Below are 16422 nucleotides of genomic sequence, written 5' to 3'. Positions count from 1 at the left end.
TATATGTAAGGTGATATCTAGAAATGTTGGTGTAATAACAAACTCAAATGGGTATTCCCCCCTAACATTCTTAAATCTTTATATTCAACATTAGTCTTACCCCACTTGAATTACGGAATACTCGCCTGGGGAAACAGTGCAACATATATGTTAAATAAAGTATTACTCTTACAAAAAAAAAGCTTTGCGGATCATAAGTCAGGTTGATTTTAGACACCATACAGACAGTCTTTTTCACTCAAACAATATTCTAAAAATTTACGATATTTATCGATTAAATCTTGCGATTCTCATGTATCAGTATAACAACCAAGGGTTACCCTCCATTTTTAACAACATATTTCGAGTCAATAATGAAATTCACCACTACCCAACTAGACAAATCAATTTGTATCACCTGCCAGGGATTCGTACAGCATTTACACAGAACACTTTTATATTTACTGCCCCCAAATTTTGGAATTCCCTTCCCCTCAATACGAGAGAGGAACATTTAAATTTAAAGTTAAAAAATCACTACTTGCCCCCTACTCACAACAAACCTCTTCGATTACTTGATAATCATACAGATCCCACCGACCCCTTTCCCCCACTCCCTTTTCCTTATTTGTCTTTTCCTTATCGTTATTTGTATCGTATTCTTTCTCCTTGTCCCCCGTCCATTGTTCCGTTTTTTTTTTTTTTTTTTTTTTAATCATCCATGACCATGCATTTATTTATTTTCCACACTTTCAGCGATTTTCCTACTATTTACGTTCCTTTGATTCGAAAGATCATTTACCAAGTTCACATTATATTACGTTATTTACATTATTTACGTATTCGAGAGATCAGCGTCCAACAAGCCAAGCTTCTCAGCTGGTCTCTCTTTTCATTTCACCCCTTTCTTTTTTTTAAAACATACACAAGAATACACATGCTTTGAAGAATGTTAAGTTTTATAAAATGATGACATAAGTATCGTTTTTTGTTCATATAATTTACATTACCCAATTTTTGCACATGTAAGGTCGTTACTTTTGTTCATTTCTGTAATTGTATTTATGTATTTATATTTATGTATTTTTGACTTGTATGTGAAAAATGAAAAAGAAAAGAGATGAAATAAATCAATAAATCTAAATCTAAATTTGTTTGTAGTAAGAAAGAGAAAAATCTAATAACATTCTAGAAATTCAAACAAAATAATGTGTTTCTAAAAGGCTTACATGTTCAATCTTTTCAATAATATTCGCTTCCTCTGAAACGAATTGGTAATCAAAAAGTAATTTCGTGATATTTACCTGTCTGTCAAATAACATTCATGCTTTAAATTAACAATAAGAAAATAGCATTCTGACACCTGAAACCACTTCCCATCATTTAGAAAAAAGTTGGCGTAAAATTATATTTACAGCGAAGCGCAATCAAGTCGACATACAAGTCACCAATAATCTGGGATGAAAAGTAACCGTAACTCTTAGTATAGACTAAATACTCATTGAAAAATAGTTTTGTCATTCTCTAGGACAATAGTGACCCTCTAAGAATTTAGGCTGGCACACCTTTGTTTGTTTGTTGTGTTTTTAGTTGTTGATAGGTTAGTTGAGCGGAATTAAACATAAACAAGAAGAAAAGAAAAGACTATCTAATCAACCAACCACCACAAGCAATAAAAAAGGATTAATTAATTGATTGAAAAAAAGTTATAATGCCTACTAATATGAAAAAAAATTAAACAGCTACATATATATTAAATGTTCCGATGATTTTCAGACAATTTACAAATGGTCAGCAGCTCTTTGGCCTACATACTCGAAGGAAGATCGGACAGAGGTGTTCGCGGTAAGTGTGGTAAGTGAAAACTACTTTTATACATTTCTAAAAATGTTTAATTACAACTAACGATCGAAATAATCGATCGACATAAAAGCGACGATTAATTGTTGATCGCATTTAAAGTGCCACTTATATTAGAACATTAAAATATTATTCAAAGTGTCTCAAATATCAAAAGTGACGATCATTGAAAAAATGATGATCATCAAATGCAAAGTGACCTTTATCATGTACAAAGCGACTATAGACTACTAAAAGTAAAAACAATCAAGTAAAATGTGATCCCTATCGATTGAAACGTAAATCAAACAAAAAGCAATCATCATCAATCTAAAACAGGCAACCATAAAAAACGGTTTTCATCAAAAGTGGTCGTCATCAATTACAAAGTGGTAGCCTTCAATAGCTATCCCTTTAGCGCGCACATTACGGAACCGCAGTCCAGTGGATCATCAAATTTGATGTCTATGTCTTAATGTATAGATTTTTAGTAGCTCTATAAGATGATACCAAAGAAAAGTTGAAACTCCTATTAAAAAGTGAACTAAAATAGCAAAGAAAAATCACTTTTTTTCAAAAGGGGTTAGGTCCATTTCAGTTTAGTTGCAAAAGGGGTAAGGTCCACACATAATAAAACATGTCTTATGAAGACAGGTATATTTATCTTATACCCAATTCTATGCTCTCATGGTAATTCAGTCTCGCATAAGAATATTTGCAATTTGGGAAAATTAAAAATATTTTGCAACTAAACTCTTCTGAAGAACTCATTTGTCAAAAGGGGTTAAGTCCATTTGTCATAAATTTTATTGTGTTCTGTCTCTAAACCTCTAAATTTTCAGTTACTCTGATTATACCAAAACTCGAGAAAATGATTGCAATAATATATCATGGTGGCCATCTTGGATTTCAAAAATGGCGGCCATTTTGCCGCCGTTCAAATGGTCAAATTGCTGGGGGGCGGCAATATTTGAAATTAGTGCCTCAAAATACCCCTAAATGACAAATTTCAATGTCACGTGCCATGTCAAAACTCAAGAAAATGGTATTTAATGATTTTTAATGGCGGCCATCTTGGATTTCAAAAATGGCAGCCGATCCGATGGTCAAATCGCTTTGGGCCGGCAATTTATGAAATCAGCGCCCAAAATACCCCTGTATGCCAAATTTCACATTTTCTGCTAGATCCGAGCATCTTGGCCATTTTTGTCACATAACCGCTCCACTAAAAGGACAATTTATAAACTACGGCGAGAACTGAGTTGATCATTGCCAAAAACAAATTGATGAAAGGCAACACAGAGCGCCACCAAGTAGAAAGTAACGATGATCAGATAAAAATTATCAGTAATCAAGTAAAAAGTGCTCCCAAGTTTGTTTTAAAGCGTCCATCAACTCAAGGTTTGCCTTTTCGCGTTCCATAACTATGATCATCTTTGCACACTAGGAGATAAATTACAAGGGCTTAGTTCAATCCTGCATAAGTATAGCTTCAACTTAGTTCCCAAAACGAAAGAAAGAAAAGAAAACAATAGAAAAAGAAAAAAGAATGGGAGGGAAGGAATATAAAAAAGGCATATTCACTAAGGAATAGAGAAAGAGGAAATGAGGGATAAAAGAGGGGGAGAAAGGAGAAAATGGGGGAGTAGCGAGGCCATCAAGGGAGGGGGAGAGTAATAAGAAAAAAATAATAAAAATAAGAAGCACAGTGGTGGCAGACAATAGGCCTATTCCAAGAGAGAAGAAAAAGGAGAGAATACCCAATGAGTAAAATGAAAGATAGAAAAAAGAGAGAAGTGAAGAGATAGAAAAGATGGAGAAGCGAGGAAAGTATACTAACAAATTATACAATATACAAATGAAATTAAACAAGTATCTTCACTGCTTGACGTGAGAATGAATTTTAGTACCCAGAAACCAGTGTCATAGGCAAACTGACCCGGGTACCGGCGCACAGTGGGCCAGAATGAACCCAAAGTGCGCCAAAACCCATTATTCACACATTTGTATGATTAAATTTGGTAGATAGGGGTAATTTCACCCGTAGAATTCAATAAAAGTATTTTCAAATATTGATGACGTCGTTAAAACACTGCTTTCTGATTGGCTGTTAACATTTGAGCAGAAATTACATGTTTCTAATTCTACAATAAGTTTCAAATTTTCAGAAACTAGTTTTAGATAAATTTCAGCAATAATTAAGCATATCAGCAAACAGCAAACACACAAACAGGCAACCAAACCAGAAAAGTCTGTGCTCGGGGTACAAATAATTTAATTGGTGACTTGAGTATCGCTTAAAGAGGGCGTCCTACCATGAATCCGGAATTGTAAAATTCAAAGTGAAATTGTAAAAAAAAAATAAAAAGGAGTATTTTCATTCCCTGTGTACAATGATTAACCACACCTACACGAATTAAAATGGATTGATACCAGAAGTAGACAGTGAAATCTTTAAAATAATGATTCCAGTGAATAGAGGCCGGGTCCTATGCAGGTTAATCAGTACAAGGCCCTACAAGGCCCTACAAGGCCTACCAAGAACGGCGTATACAAAGTTATTCCGAATCAGAGTCTCTCTCTACTATCTTAACAACTATTATGTCTTTGGTGAGAGGATCTTTTTAGCATACTTTGAACATCAGGGGGAAGAGACTGTGATTGTTGTACTCTTAAAAACTTGCTACTAATCACAATGTCACATGTTACCATTAGCCTGTGGAATACATATAAAGTCAATGAGAATCATAAACCAAACAATCATTGAAATGATAATATACACTTCCTTCTTGATCGATACCAGCAATTATAGCAAATTTAGAATGAGCCAAGAGATGCCAAGAGATAAACGAATTCATACGTGTATGTGAAGTTACAAACCCTTTTGGGGGATAAATACTAATAATGATAATGCAATGTATACATGTAATAGAGCCCACGTATATCACATCTGTGTCCTCTGCACATTTTCATATTTTGTCAGAAAACTGCGAGAGACCTATCACATCCCTAGTCATGTGTGTTATAGCGATATACAGTAGCCTCTACTTGGTTTATGATCAACAAACCAAATATATAATCTTACCCGGAAATCTTACCTTAAGAATTAATCTTCTCAGTATGACAGCATTTCAGATATGGAACACGGGATGGAACAGTTTGGCATCAAAATGAAGTTGCGTTACATGTATTATTATATAGTTAGTGGAATTGGAAATGAAAGCTTGCCTTTACGTATGTTTAAAGTTGAATTAAGAAGACGATTCCAAATATTGAGATATTTACATTAATAGCAACCTTACAACCCCCCAAACACTAAGAGGTGATTCGAACCCCCATTTTCTTTTTTCAAAATAGTGAATTTGAACGATTTATCCCTACCCATTTTCCCCGAGTTCGCTCCTGCAATGCCTACCGAGACGGGTGTTCTTTGAGTGTGACGTCACCGGGGGGTATTCGGTCCCGGTGTAGTAAACAAAGCAGTGCCGCTTTGTGTACTATGCACGTACGCCTTCATATGGAATAACTGCAGTTGTAGTTGTATCTGCGAGCCATATAACTTGCAAAGAGGAAATGATTAAAATATTTGTGGCCGTACTATTATTCCAAATATGTAAATTCCCTCAGAATGATACCATAGACCCTAAAGGAATAATTTCAAGGTGAATAATATGAAATTTGATCGAGATCTTCTCACCAGTCGATAACGTAGCAGACGTGTTATTATGACATATTTATCCGCGTGTGACGCGGCTCTTGCAAAAAAACACAGTTGGTTGCGGAATTGCTTTGTGCCGACCGGCCGCCCGCTCCGGCGCAGCTAGCTGTCGAGCTACCGTACCGCATACCTTCCTTGTTGTCTTCAACCATAGAGATGTATACTAATTACTATATATCTCTCTGTCTTCAACTCACTTGCGAATTGCGTTTGTATGTGTGACGGTGACCCCTAGCGTAATTAAATATAGAAAACAACTCAGAAGGCCGAGAAAGAATAATACGTTTGGTTCAAGATTGTTCTGTGGAATGAGCTATGAGTGGAAATGATCCAGAGGATATAAAAGTGGAGTCAAAGACAAAAGAAAAGAAGAAAAAACGCCAGGGGATCGCTGCACGGCCACCAGACCATAACGTTACAGTACACTCAATGCCTGGGTGTTGTGTGTACAAGTATTATGCGTTCAGCGCGCGCTGAGCGAGAGCTGAGCTATCCGCCGGAATTACTTTCCAGCTACTCACTTGATTGAACATCGTGATAAAATAAATGAGAAATAGTGAAAATATCATTCAATAACTCACTGTTTGCTATCTTACATCATGATTGAAGAGTTCATGATGGTTATTCATACTGTTTTTTATACAGGGAAAGTAAAGATTTGTACATATCAGTCCTATTTGTTTGATTCGAGTTGCTTTGAAAAAAAATTGTAAAATATCTTTCTCTCTCTGCATAGCATTTCTGTATGACATTCAGGCACCTCTTATACTAAATTCCCCCCGGTGACGTCACACTCCGAGTGACTTTTCTGTACACTCGTCTCTCGGGCTCTGACAGGTGGCTAATTTCATAGACTTTCAAAGCAAAATATCGAGAAGGCAGAGGAATTTTGTGACATGCTATCTGTTTGAACAACTTATATATACTATATATTGTGTGTAGAACCTATATTTATGGAAACTCACCCCCTTCTTAATTCAACTTTAACGAAAATATTTTAAAGGCAGACACCAGTCACAAGAGCCACACACTTGAGCCCTCTCTCTCTCCCAGAACGCGACGGGGAGTTTAATGTTTAATGTCACCCGCAACCACTGAATTTTCAGTTCAGTGCCCCCAACGTTCGGCATGCACGCGCATAATGGGACAGTAACTTGGACCGATTTTTGTGATAAATACGGCGAACATGTGGTTGGAAAATTAGTTATATCTCCAGAAAATGCACGTATATGCAGCTACATTTTGTATCAGTGTAAAGCATGAACTATAACAAAGACCGCCATGGTATCTACAGCGCAGCAATCGGCAGCAATTTGTAAAATAAATGCTCTTGAAAAAAAAAATGCTAAAACACCCCCATTGTCAAATGGTTTCGTCCAAAATTGCCTCTGAAGGGATTATCATTTTATCTTTAAAATCTTTGATCACTTAAAACAATTATTCATCAAAGAGCACCGTGAATTAGAAATAAATTAAGCAATCCGTTTTGTTAAAACAGTGAAATATCTAAAACGTGTCATTTACACATGCGGTAGTCGTAAAGAGTCATTTTCCGGTAACATTGAATAAAAATGGGCAACTAATATTCAATTTAATGGAGAAATATTGTACGGAGGCATTCTACAGGTTCTTATCTTTGCTTAGAACATGAAAAAAACAAAATTTGTTTCATGACCAAAAACCAGTTTTGGCGCACTTTTGCTCTCTCCTGGCCCACTGTGCGGCGGTCCAAAACGGCTAGCTAATTAGTACCGCCAGTACAAATAGCTAGTCGATCGGGCCCGCCAGATCCAAATTTTTGCCGAAACGATAGGAGAGCCGCCGTTTGGTTCCACATTTATCAAATCTGTCTTAGGTAGATATCATAATTATTTACTTTGATAAATGTTTCAAAATATGTCTTAGTGTAATTTTTAATGTAATTTGAATATTATCTTAGAAATAATTTTCTTTAATTCTGTTCAAGAGGTAATACATATATTCTATTAATATTCGTTTTGATCAAATGTTTCGATATATATATTGGTGTAATTTTTAATGTAATTTTGATATTATCACAGAACCGATTTTTTTCCTATAATTCTGTCTGAAATTAAAAATGTTGGTCTAGATAAGAGGTATTTCAGCCTTGTATACAATACTAATAGACTACACTTTTTGCGCACGCGACGTGCGTATATTACAGCGTTGGACATCTCGCACTACCTTAGGCATGGGGTTATCTGTTTGCATACAATACCTCTTTTGACATATATTATTCTCTGAAAATTGTGTCAAAATCTATATATCACAAATCATATTTTTTTTTAAAATATGTCAACATTTTGCTCGCTCGTAGCTTTAAAAAAATCCCCTCGTACACCAAGTCTGCCCTCAAAACGTTTGCCTCATTTCGACACAAGGATAGAAAGTATTTTCTTTTAAAATTGTTCTTTGTTTTTAAGTTCACTTTTCAAAAGAGGAAGTGCCTCCCTTTCCCCGTGCGGCTCCGCTCCCACTTTTAAATTTGCTCCGCCTTCTCCGATTATATTATTCTTCTTTTTTTCATATGTATACATTTGATGAAATATATAGTGTGAGAAGTAACCCGCGGACAGAACGTAGGTGCAATATATACACTTCAACGATCAGTGAAAAAATGACAATACAAAACTTGTAACTGCTTAGTATCTCTTATTGCGCCAAGCTTTGATATAAGAAGCTACGACCAGTTTGAGTCTTCATAAATAAAATATATATAAAAGCCCCCCCCCGGTTTAAGGTCAATTTTGCGGCCCTCATTTATACAGGTCAAGAAATGCCCCTAAGTTTGTCCCCCCATGTGAAACATAATTGCGCCCGAGGACAAACATCTAATTGCCGCGCAAAGGTCGAACATAATTGTCATCAATTTGGCACCTCCTGACAGGTCACACTTTAAATGGTCGCCCTCGCCTTTTTATAACCTTTTTAAATCCCCCTTTTCCCTTTTCTTTTTTTCCTTTTCTCCCCTTTCGGCTTAATTCCCTCTTCTCTTATCCCCTTTTCTCTTTTTATACTTTCTCCAAATTAATTTTGCGATCTCTTCTTCGAATCTCGCTTTTTTAGCTCCATTTTATTTTTATCTATTTCCTTTTCCTTTTTGGTACCTCCTTTTTGGACTACTCGGGTTCCCTTAGCCCCTTTTAGCCCCCATAAGAAAGATGAAAAAAATAAAATATGTGCATGTGCATGTGTGGTTTGTCTCAATGAGGTGTCACTGAGAGTTCCCTGTGTTTTGGGCATGCAACCTTGATAGACTATTAAGCTTTTAGTTCTTTTATTTATATATATTTTCCATACTTTGGGAGTTTTGGTGAATGCAGCAGTGTTTACCCCTACCCACCCTCAGCAGACCAGTCGCCATCCCATCCTATTTCTTGCCCCGGAGAAGAATATAGGGTGCAGTATAGATCACTTTTCTTGAAATACATAAGAAATAACATCCGGCGGAAGTTACATAACGGATTAACGTTGACCTTGAGGAAACGTGGTCAAGATAAAGGTCATTGTCAGGAAACCATGTTTTCCTGCTGATAACAATGGGATTAAGGGTGAACTTGGGATATGCGTCCATTGGGGATAAGCGTTATTAAAGGTCAAGTCCACCCCAGAAAAATTATGATTTGAATAAATAGAAAAATAAAAATCCAACGAACAAAATGCTAACAATTTCATCAAAATCGGATGTAAAATAATAAAGTTATGACATTTTAAAGTTTCGCTTATTTTTCACAAAACAGTTATTTGCACATCTCAGTGACATGCAAATGAGACAGTCGACGATGTCCATCACTCACTATTTCTTTTGTTTTTTACTGTTTGAATTATACAATATTTAATTTTTTACAGATTTGACAATAAGGACCAACTTGACTGAACCATATAGTATTAAAACAACGCTAATTCCACATGTTCAGGGAGGAATTAATCTTTGTTTCACTTGACAATGAGGAGAAAATTTGAATATTTCACATTTCATATAATGAAATACAAAAGAAATAGTGAGTGGATGACGTCATCAGTCTCCTCATTTGCATCCCGACCAGGATGTGCAAATAACTGTTTTATGAAATTAAGCAAAACTTTAAAATGTCATAACTTTCTTATTTTACATCCGATTTTGATGAAATTTTCAGTGTTATGCTTGTTGAATTTTTCTCTTCTTATTCAAATCAACTAATGGTTGGGGTGGACTAATCCTTTAAGGAAGCCATGATGTTCCGTCAATGGATTAACGTTGACCTTGAGAAAACGTGAACAAGATAAAGGTCATATCAGGAAGCCATGGAGAGATTAAAGGGGGGTGGCTCAGATCACAAGGAAGCCACGCCCCCGGGCGAATGAAGGGTGTTGGGTTAATTATACAGTGAATTAGGGTTGGTAGAGGATATCTGCCAGGAGGAAATACATGGAGGACTCAGATCACAGGGAAGCCACACCCCTGGGCATACGAAGGGTGTTGGGTTCCATACAGTGTTCTGCTAGATGCATGGTCGCCATGAACCTACCAGGAGGAAATACATAGAGATGGCATGTGCAGTATACAGTCAGACGGCAGGTCCCAAGAAAGTGGCTTCTTTCATCCAAGTGATATTCATGACTTTAGATGTTTTACATATTTAATGAGCTTGATGCGAACCAAAACACCTCTTTTCATTCGGTCATTGCTGCTCTATTGTGCATCGAATTTCATGATTTTGGTATCATTATAAAGAAGGAGAATCATTCTTTCAGGTCATGTGTTTGAATTTATTCAAAGATTTTGTAATATGGGTTAAATTCTTAATCTAAAATATGCTACAAAATAATTATTTTCACCTGACCAAAGCTGCTATTTTCACACTTTAATTTTGTTTGAGCCCAAATGATTTTTAGATCATGATAAAGCTGAATATGTATGCTTTAAAGTGGTATAGGTTTCAAAATAAGAATTGGTTTAATCGGGTCAAGATCACACTTTTCATTGGCCAAGTACATAAAGCAGCTTGAAAACAAGAATACTGCACTCTGATTGGTCAAAGAGACCACACACTGGCAAATTTCAACGGCTCCAGTGCCTGGGTTCATGGAAAGGTCACACTTCCTATGTGGTAATCCCCTCAAATTACCCGCGCCTGTTGTTCTGTGAACCTTATCCAGCCAATCAGAACTCTGGATTTCATGCAAGTACAAAATTTCAGAAATATCGTCTTGTACCTTGGTGGGAAAAGTGTGATCTTGACCCGATTAAAAGGTGCCGCATATTAAGAGTGACATTGTGAGAAAGTACATAAGTTCAGCTAAATGGTGATATAAATATCATTAAGGCTCAAAATACAAAGTTTTGCACAATTTTCAAAAGAAAACAGAGGAAGAAAATTCAGTCTTGAGGCACATTTTCAGGCCAGAAATTTACTTATCAAAATATTGTATTAAAAATAAATGACCAATATGAAAAAATAACATTTACTCTATCTGATGGTGGAATAATATTTCATTTAACTTGAGGTTAAAACAGGTAAATTCTTAGAGAAAGAAAATCTCACGAATCACGAGATTTTGCAAGGAGGAGGATTCAGCCACGAGATGATTTGGATGAATTTGGCCTTTTGCTCATTAGCATAGGGACCTGCGGTCTGACTGTATACAGTCATGTAGGTAGATGAATGATAAAAGAGAACATACGAGGAAAAAGTTTCTATTTGCCAGCATTGATGCGCGGTAGCATCTCCGGCGTCACATCATCATCATGGGGTTGTGGGGTGTAAAAGAGGATATGACAGCTGCTACAATTCGCCATTTTACCAGCATTGTGGCGTTGCGGCGTCTACGGCGTCACATCAGCATCATGGGGTTGTGGGGGGGGGGGGGGTACCTGGAGTACACCATTCACCTTATTATTTTGGTGATTGAAGAATATAACATTTTTCGTGAGGCATACATGGTTATTGAACAATGGAATAGATTGCTTTGATTTTTAGACTGTCTTCTCATGTCAAGGTATGGAAGCAATGTACCATCTTGAATACACATTACGCATCTTTTTGTAAAGGTGTATCTTTATTAGTTTTGGTAAAGGGCTCCAAAATAAGGGTGCCACTGTCCATATTTATTATTTGATTGGGTCAATAGTACGTCACTCTCGTAGGATCATTATTTTTAAGTGTTTTGGTTATTGTCATTTATTATAATAGAACCTAGCTCAGTGCGACACACTCTTTATTTTTGTCCGATAGAAGGCAAGAAATTCGACAATCATTTTATAATAATTTTGTGCAGGGACAGTTCTTTTAGAGAAGTTCAGAAACTCTCCTTAATGGGAAATATTATAATTGCAGATAGAAGGCGCTAGAATGTTATAAAATGAAGAGAATAGTCAGAAACACTGAAAAGGAGCAACACTTCAAGAATTGTCACTCCGCTGAGTGCAAAATAACAACCAAATTGTAGCCAAACCTCCAATGGAATATGACAAGTGAATTGACAAAACTAATTTTAAAAACACAGCATTGTCATTCTGCTGGAGTCAGTTGAGTAAATACGGGGGGGGGGGGGGGCGCACGTGCCCCTCTCCAAATCGGCTGGCAAAAAAAAAAAATCAGGGTAACAGCAGAAAAATAGGGAGAAAGAAAAAAATAAACATAGTGGGGAGAATAAAATATTTTATATTATAATGTTATGTAATAATATTATATTACATTATTCATTTTTCTTAACTTTATGAAATATAATATCCTTAGGGCCTACGTGTTCATCGTTCCTGGTGCTTGCATTGTTTCTTTAATAAGATACATTAATCCCTGGGGGGGGGGGGGGGACACTCAAATTATTTTTTGATGGGGGCGTGCCTCACGAAACTCTGAAATGGGGGTCTAAGGAACTGACTAAAAAGTAAAGTACTATATATATACCGAGCAGTGTGAAAAACAGGGTCTACGGAACGGGATCGTTGCACCATAGCGCTGTGCATGCACTCGCCATGCATAGAGCGGGTACTAGTATTATGTAGGGAGTTGCAAAGACGTACGTGCATCTCTCGCATGCGGTGCTCGCGCTGGACAATTTTCGGAGGGCTGGAGAACTGAGATGTCTCGTAACGGGGGTCTTGCGAGCGGGGCTGGGCGGCTTCTGAACTGAACTTTTGTCATTCGGAGTATCTAGAGAACTGAAAATTGGGTCTGAAAAAAGGGGGTCATCAAAGCGGTGTCCCCGTACCACCAATATATGTGAGTGCCCCCTCCGGGCATTAATCCTGCTAATAATGTTTTACTAAAGCATCCCGTTTTCGTTTCAATATACATCACCGGTGTATTGGCTCAGTTGGTAGAGCGACCGTATCACAACCAGGAGGTCGAGGGTTCAAACCCCGCCCGCGTCGACCAAAATTCGTTAAAGATGGGAGTTGCTGCAACCCTGTATGGCGTTCCACAATTAACGTGACAGAATGCAAACCCCTCGATCAATTGGGCAAAGCAAATTTTCGGAGTATTTCATTTCATGTCTCTTTCGAACAATAAAATATGGATTTTCATCTTTTTTCATCATTTTAAATATATTCCATCGCATTATCATTGTTGTATGTAATGAAATATGTTTTTTAATGACCAGGGCTTACTTAAAGTGATTGCCCCCTTTTAAGTTTTTAATATAAAACGTTCCAGTCCGTCATTACGTTCGCATTAGTGGATTGGTAAGATATGTCTGCTCTTCATGAATTCAGAAAGTTGTTGAAATGTCCCTTTTTTGGTATGAATATAAATAAAACTTAGTTCACGTTCCTCACTCGCATCATTAGGTTAGTGATATACGTATGGTCTTAGTGAATTCCTATAAACAAACCTTAGAATGCACCTCTTTAGGTCTGAAGTTCAAAAAGCCTCAGCTCACGTTTCGCGCTCGCAATATTTGATTAATACGTATCGTGTTTATGATTACAATGACTACAAAAAGTGTTTAATGTGTTTAGGTGTAATTTTAACATAATCAACCGGCGGAAGGCGCTCACGTCGATGGTGAGATGTGTAGGTCTATGCTCTTCATGAACCTCTCCCCCATAACAATAGTCCTAAAAATGTCCCTGCCTGAGGTTAATAAATACAAAATCCAGCTTGCGCTTCGCCCTTGCATTGTTTGTTAATGAGACAGATACGTAATAGAGTACAAAAACTTGCTGATATTATCCCTTTTAGGTCTGAATATAAAAAAAACCTTCAGCTCGTGGTTCCTGTTCGCATTATTTGAAAAATAAGATACATATTCATTTAATGGCACAGTCCTTAGAATGTTTCTATTAGGTCAGTATACCTGGCAATCAAGCGCGCTTCGTGCGTCCAGTAAGTGACTCAATTTTTTGGCAGGTGTTTCCCATGCCATGACCAACGGTAAAACACTGGCTATGGACCTAGCGAGTCACTCCTCGGGCACTCCTCCCGGGTTCAAGTGAGGAATAGCCAACCTGGATATGTCTTAAAGGTCAAGTCCACCCCAGAAAAATGTTGATTTGAATAGATAGAGAAAAATCAAACTAGGAGGACGCTGAAAATTTCATCCAAATCGGATGTAGAATAAGAAAGTTATAACATTTTAAAGTTTCCCTTATTTTTACAGAACAGTGATATGCACAACTCAGTCATGTCAGTGACAAGTAGATGAGCCGGTCGATGATGTCTCTCACTCACTATTTTTTTTTTTTTTTGAATTATACAATATTTCATTTTTACAGGTTTGACAATAAGGACCAACTTTACTGAGCCATATGGCTTGAACAATGCTAATTCCACATGTTCAGGGAGAAATTATTCATCACCTATGAGAATGCCCTACAAATAACAAAGCTGAAATCACTCGAATTAAGACGACGGGACTTGTGTCTCAAATTTGCCAAGTCCCTACAAAACTTTACAAAACCCACCTTCAGAACACAAAATCACTTAGTAGAATTGCTCCCTACAATCAGATTAAATGTAGGACACACAGGTATAAACTTTAGTCAATTCCATATCTAATTAGTCAATTGAATGAATCGTAGATAAAGAAGACAATTTGTTTGTTATGCTCTGTATTATGACATATTTCTAAATCTTTCTATTCATATCTCCTCTCTCTCTCTCTTTCTCTCTCTCCTTCTTTTTCTATCTCAAACTCCATCTCTTCATATCTCTCCCCTCCTTCCCTCATTATCTCAAATTCCTTCTGCCTCTCACCACCCATCTCTTTCTCCTCTCTCTCTATTTTATTGTTGCTTCGTCCCAGTTCTTTTTACTTTTACTCTTCTCTTTCCAACGCGTAAGCGTTGCAATGTTTTTTTAAATATTATTATTACTGAATTTGAATAATCAGCGACTACCTGTAATGTTCCAGTAAATCGAAATAGGTATATAAAACTCTCTGTATATAAAACTTTATTATAATTATTTACCCATTGTATAATTTCCACTTCTCAATCTCCTTATACTCTAAATTCGTCACTAATTCACAATCTCGATATCCTCTACAGTCAAATTTATCCAATCCAATTCACTTACATCATAAATCCTTCCATTCCGCTTTCTCGTAAACTATATCTTAAGCAAATTTTGAAACTTCTGCAATTAATTATATTTGAAAATATTCTGTTGATTCATAGTATTAATGGTTGTATATTTGTTCATGCTACTCTTGATACTCTAATGTTTTATATTGTTTTCATGGAAAAGTTCTGTACAATTCAGCTCTTGATGCGAACCGTCTTGAAATAAAATACCATTATTATCATTATTATTCGTTGTTTAACTTGACAATGAGGGGAAAATTAGAAAATTGTGCATATCACTGTTTTGTGAAATTAAGCGAAACTTTCAAATGTCATAGCTTTCTTATTTTGCATCCGATTTTGATGAAAATTTTCAGTGTTGTGCTTGTTGGATTCTTCTCTTTTTATTCAAAACAACTTTTTCTTCGGGTGGACTTGTCCTTTAATCGCCTACATGTACGGTCTGGGACAGGACGGTGCAAAGTCCTTGAGCAGAAATAGGGTTAGGGCCTATGGGCTACAGCATACAATGTAGATGTGGACACTGCTTGCGAGTGTGGGGAGGATCAGACGATGCAACACCTTCTGGTCTGCCCTCTCCTACCAGAGCGGTGCACTGCCGAAGAGCTGGAGTCTTTTAACCCCAAAGCCAGATCTTGTACCATCCACTGGACAGGTCTGGTGTAGTGACCCGACAACAAGATGAACCACTGGCTGGAGTCATTGATGACAGGTCAAAGGACCCCATGGAAGAACAGCGGTATTTTATTAATACCGCTGAAATGGGCCATCCTCCATATGATCTGTATGTTATGTTAAATTGAGCATGTATATATTTTATCTTTTTATGGAAATAAATACAAACAAACAAACAAACAGGAAATTTATTTTGACAATAGATGAAGAATTCAAATACTGTAAAGAGTAAGATAACTTCTCAAGCAATGACACTAGGCTGTGGGTCCTGAGGTAGGTAACTGCCAATGTGTCACTTTGGTATGTTATGTAGAATCAAACAATGTGGAAAAGCAGTTCTTCTAAATGTTGGAACTCAGTAAAGTGCGATAAGTACAGGTGAATGAAGTATTTTCAATATCATATTTTATATGCACTGACAAATTGTAAAAAAAGAACAAAAACAAAAAAACACCCTCTTCAAATATTGACACTCCACTTTAATCACTGAGGTCAGGTTAAATGCTTAATCCAAACTATTACTTGATTAACAAATAATGAATTACTTAAACCATTGAAACTGTGCTCCGAAGACAGATAATAACCCAATGTAAAATTTTGATGTATAAATGTAGAAACTACACAAACACCATGAACACTATGCATGAGAACAACTGCGAAGAGGATATGGATCGCACTT

Source organism: Lytechinus pictus, chromosome 4 (genome assembly GCF_037042905.1).
Source record: "Lytechinus pictus isolate F3 Inbred chromosome 4, Lp3.0, whole genome shotgun sequence".
Lineage (NCBI taxonomy): Eukaryota > Metazoa > Echinodermata > Echinoidea > Temnopleuroida > Toxopneustidae > Lytechinus > Lytechinus pictus.
This window is presented reverse-complemented; position numbering follows the sequence as displayed.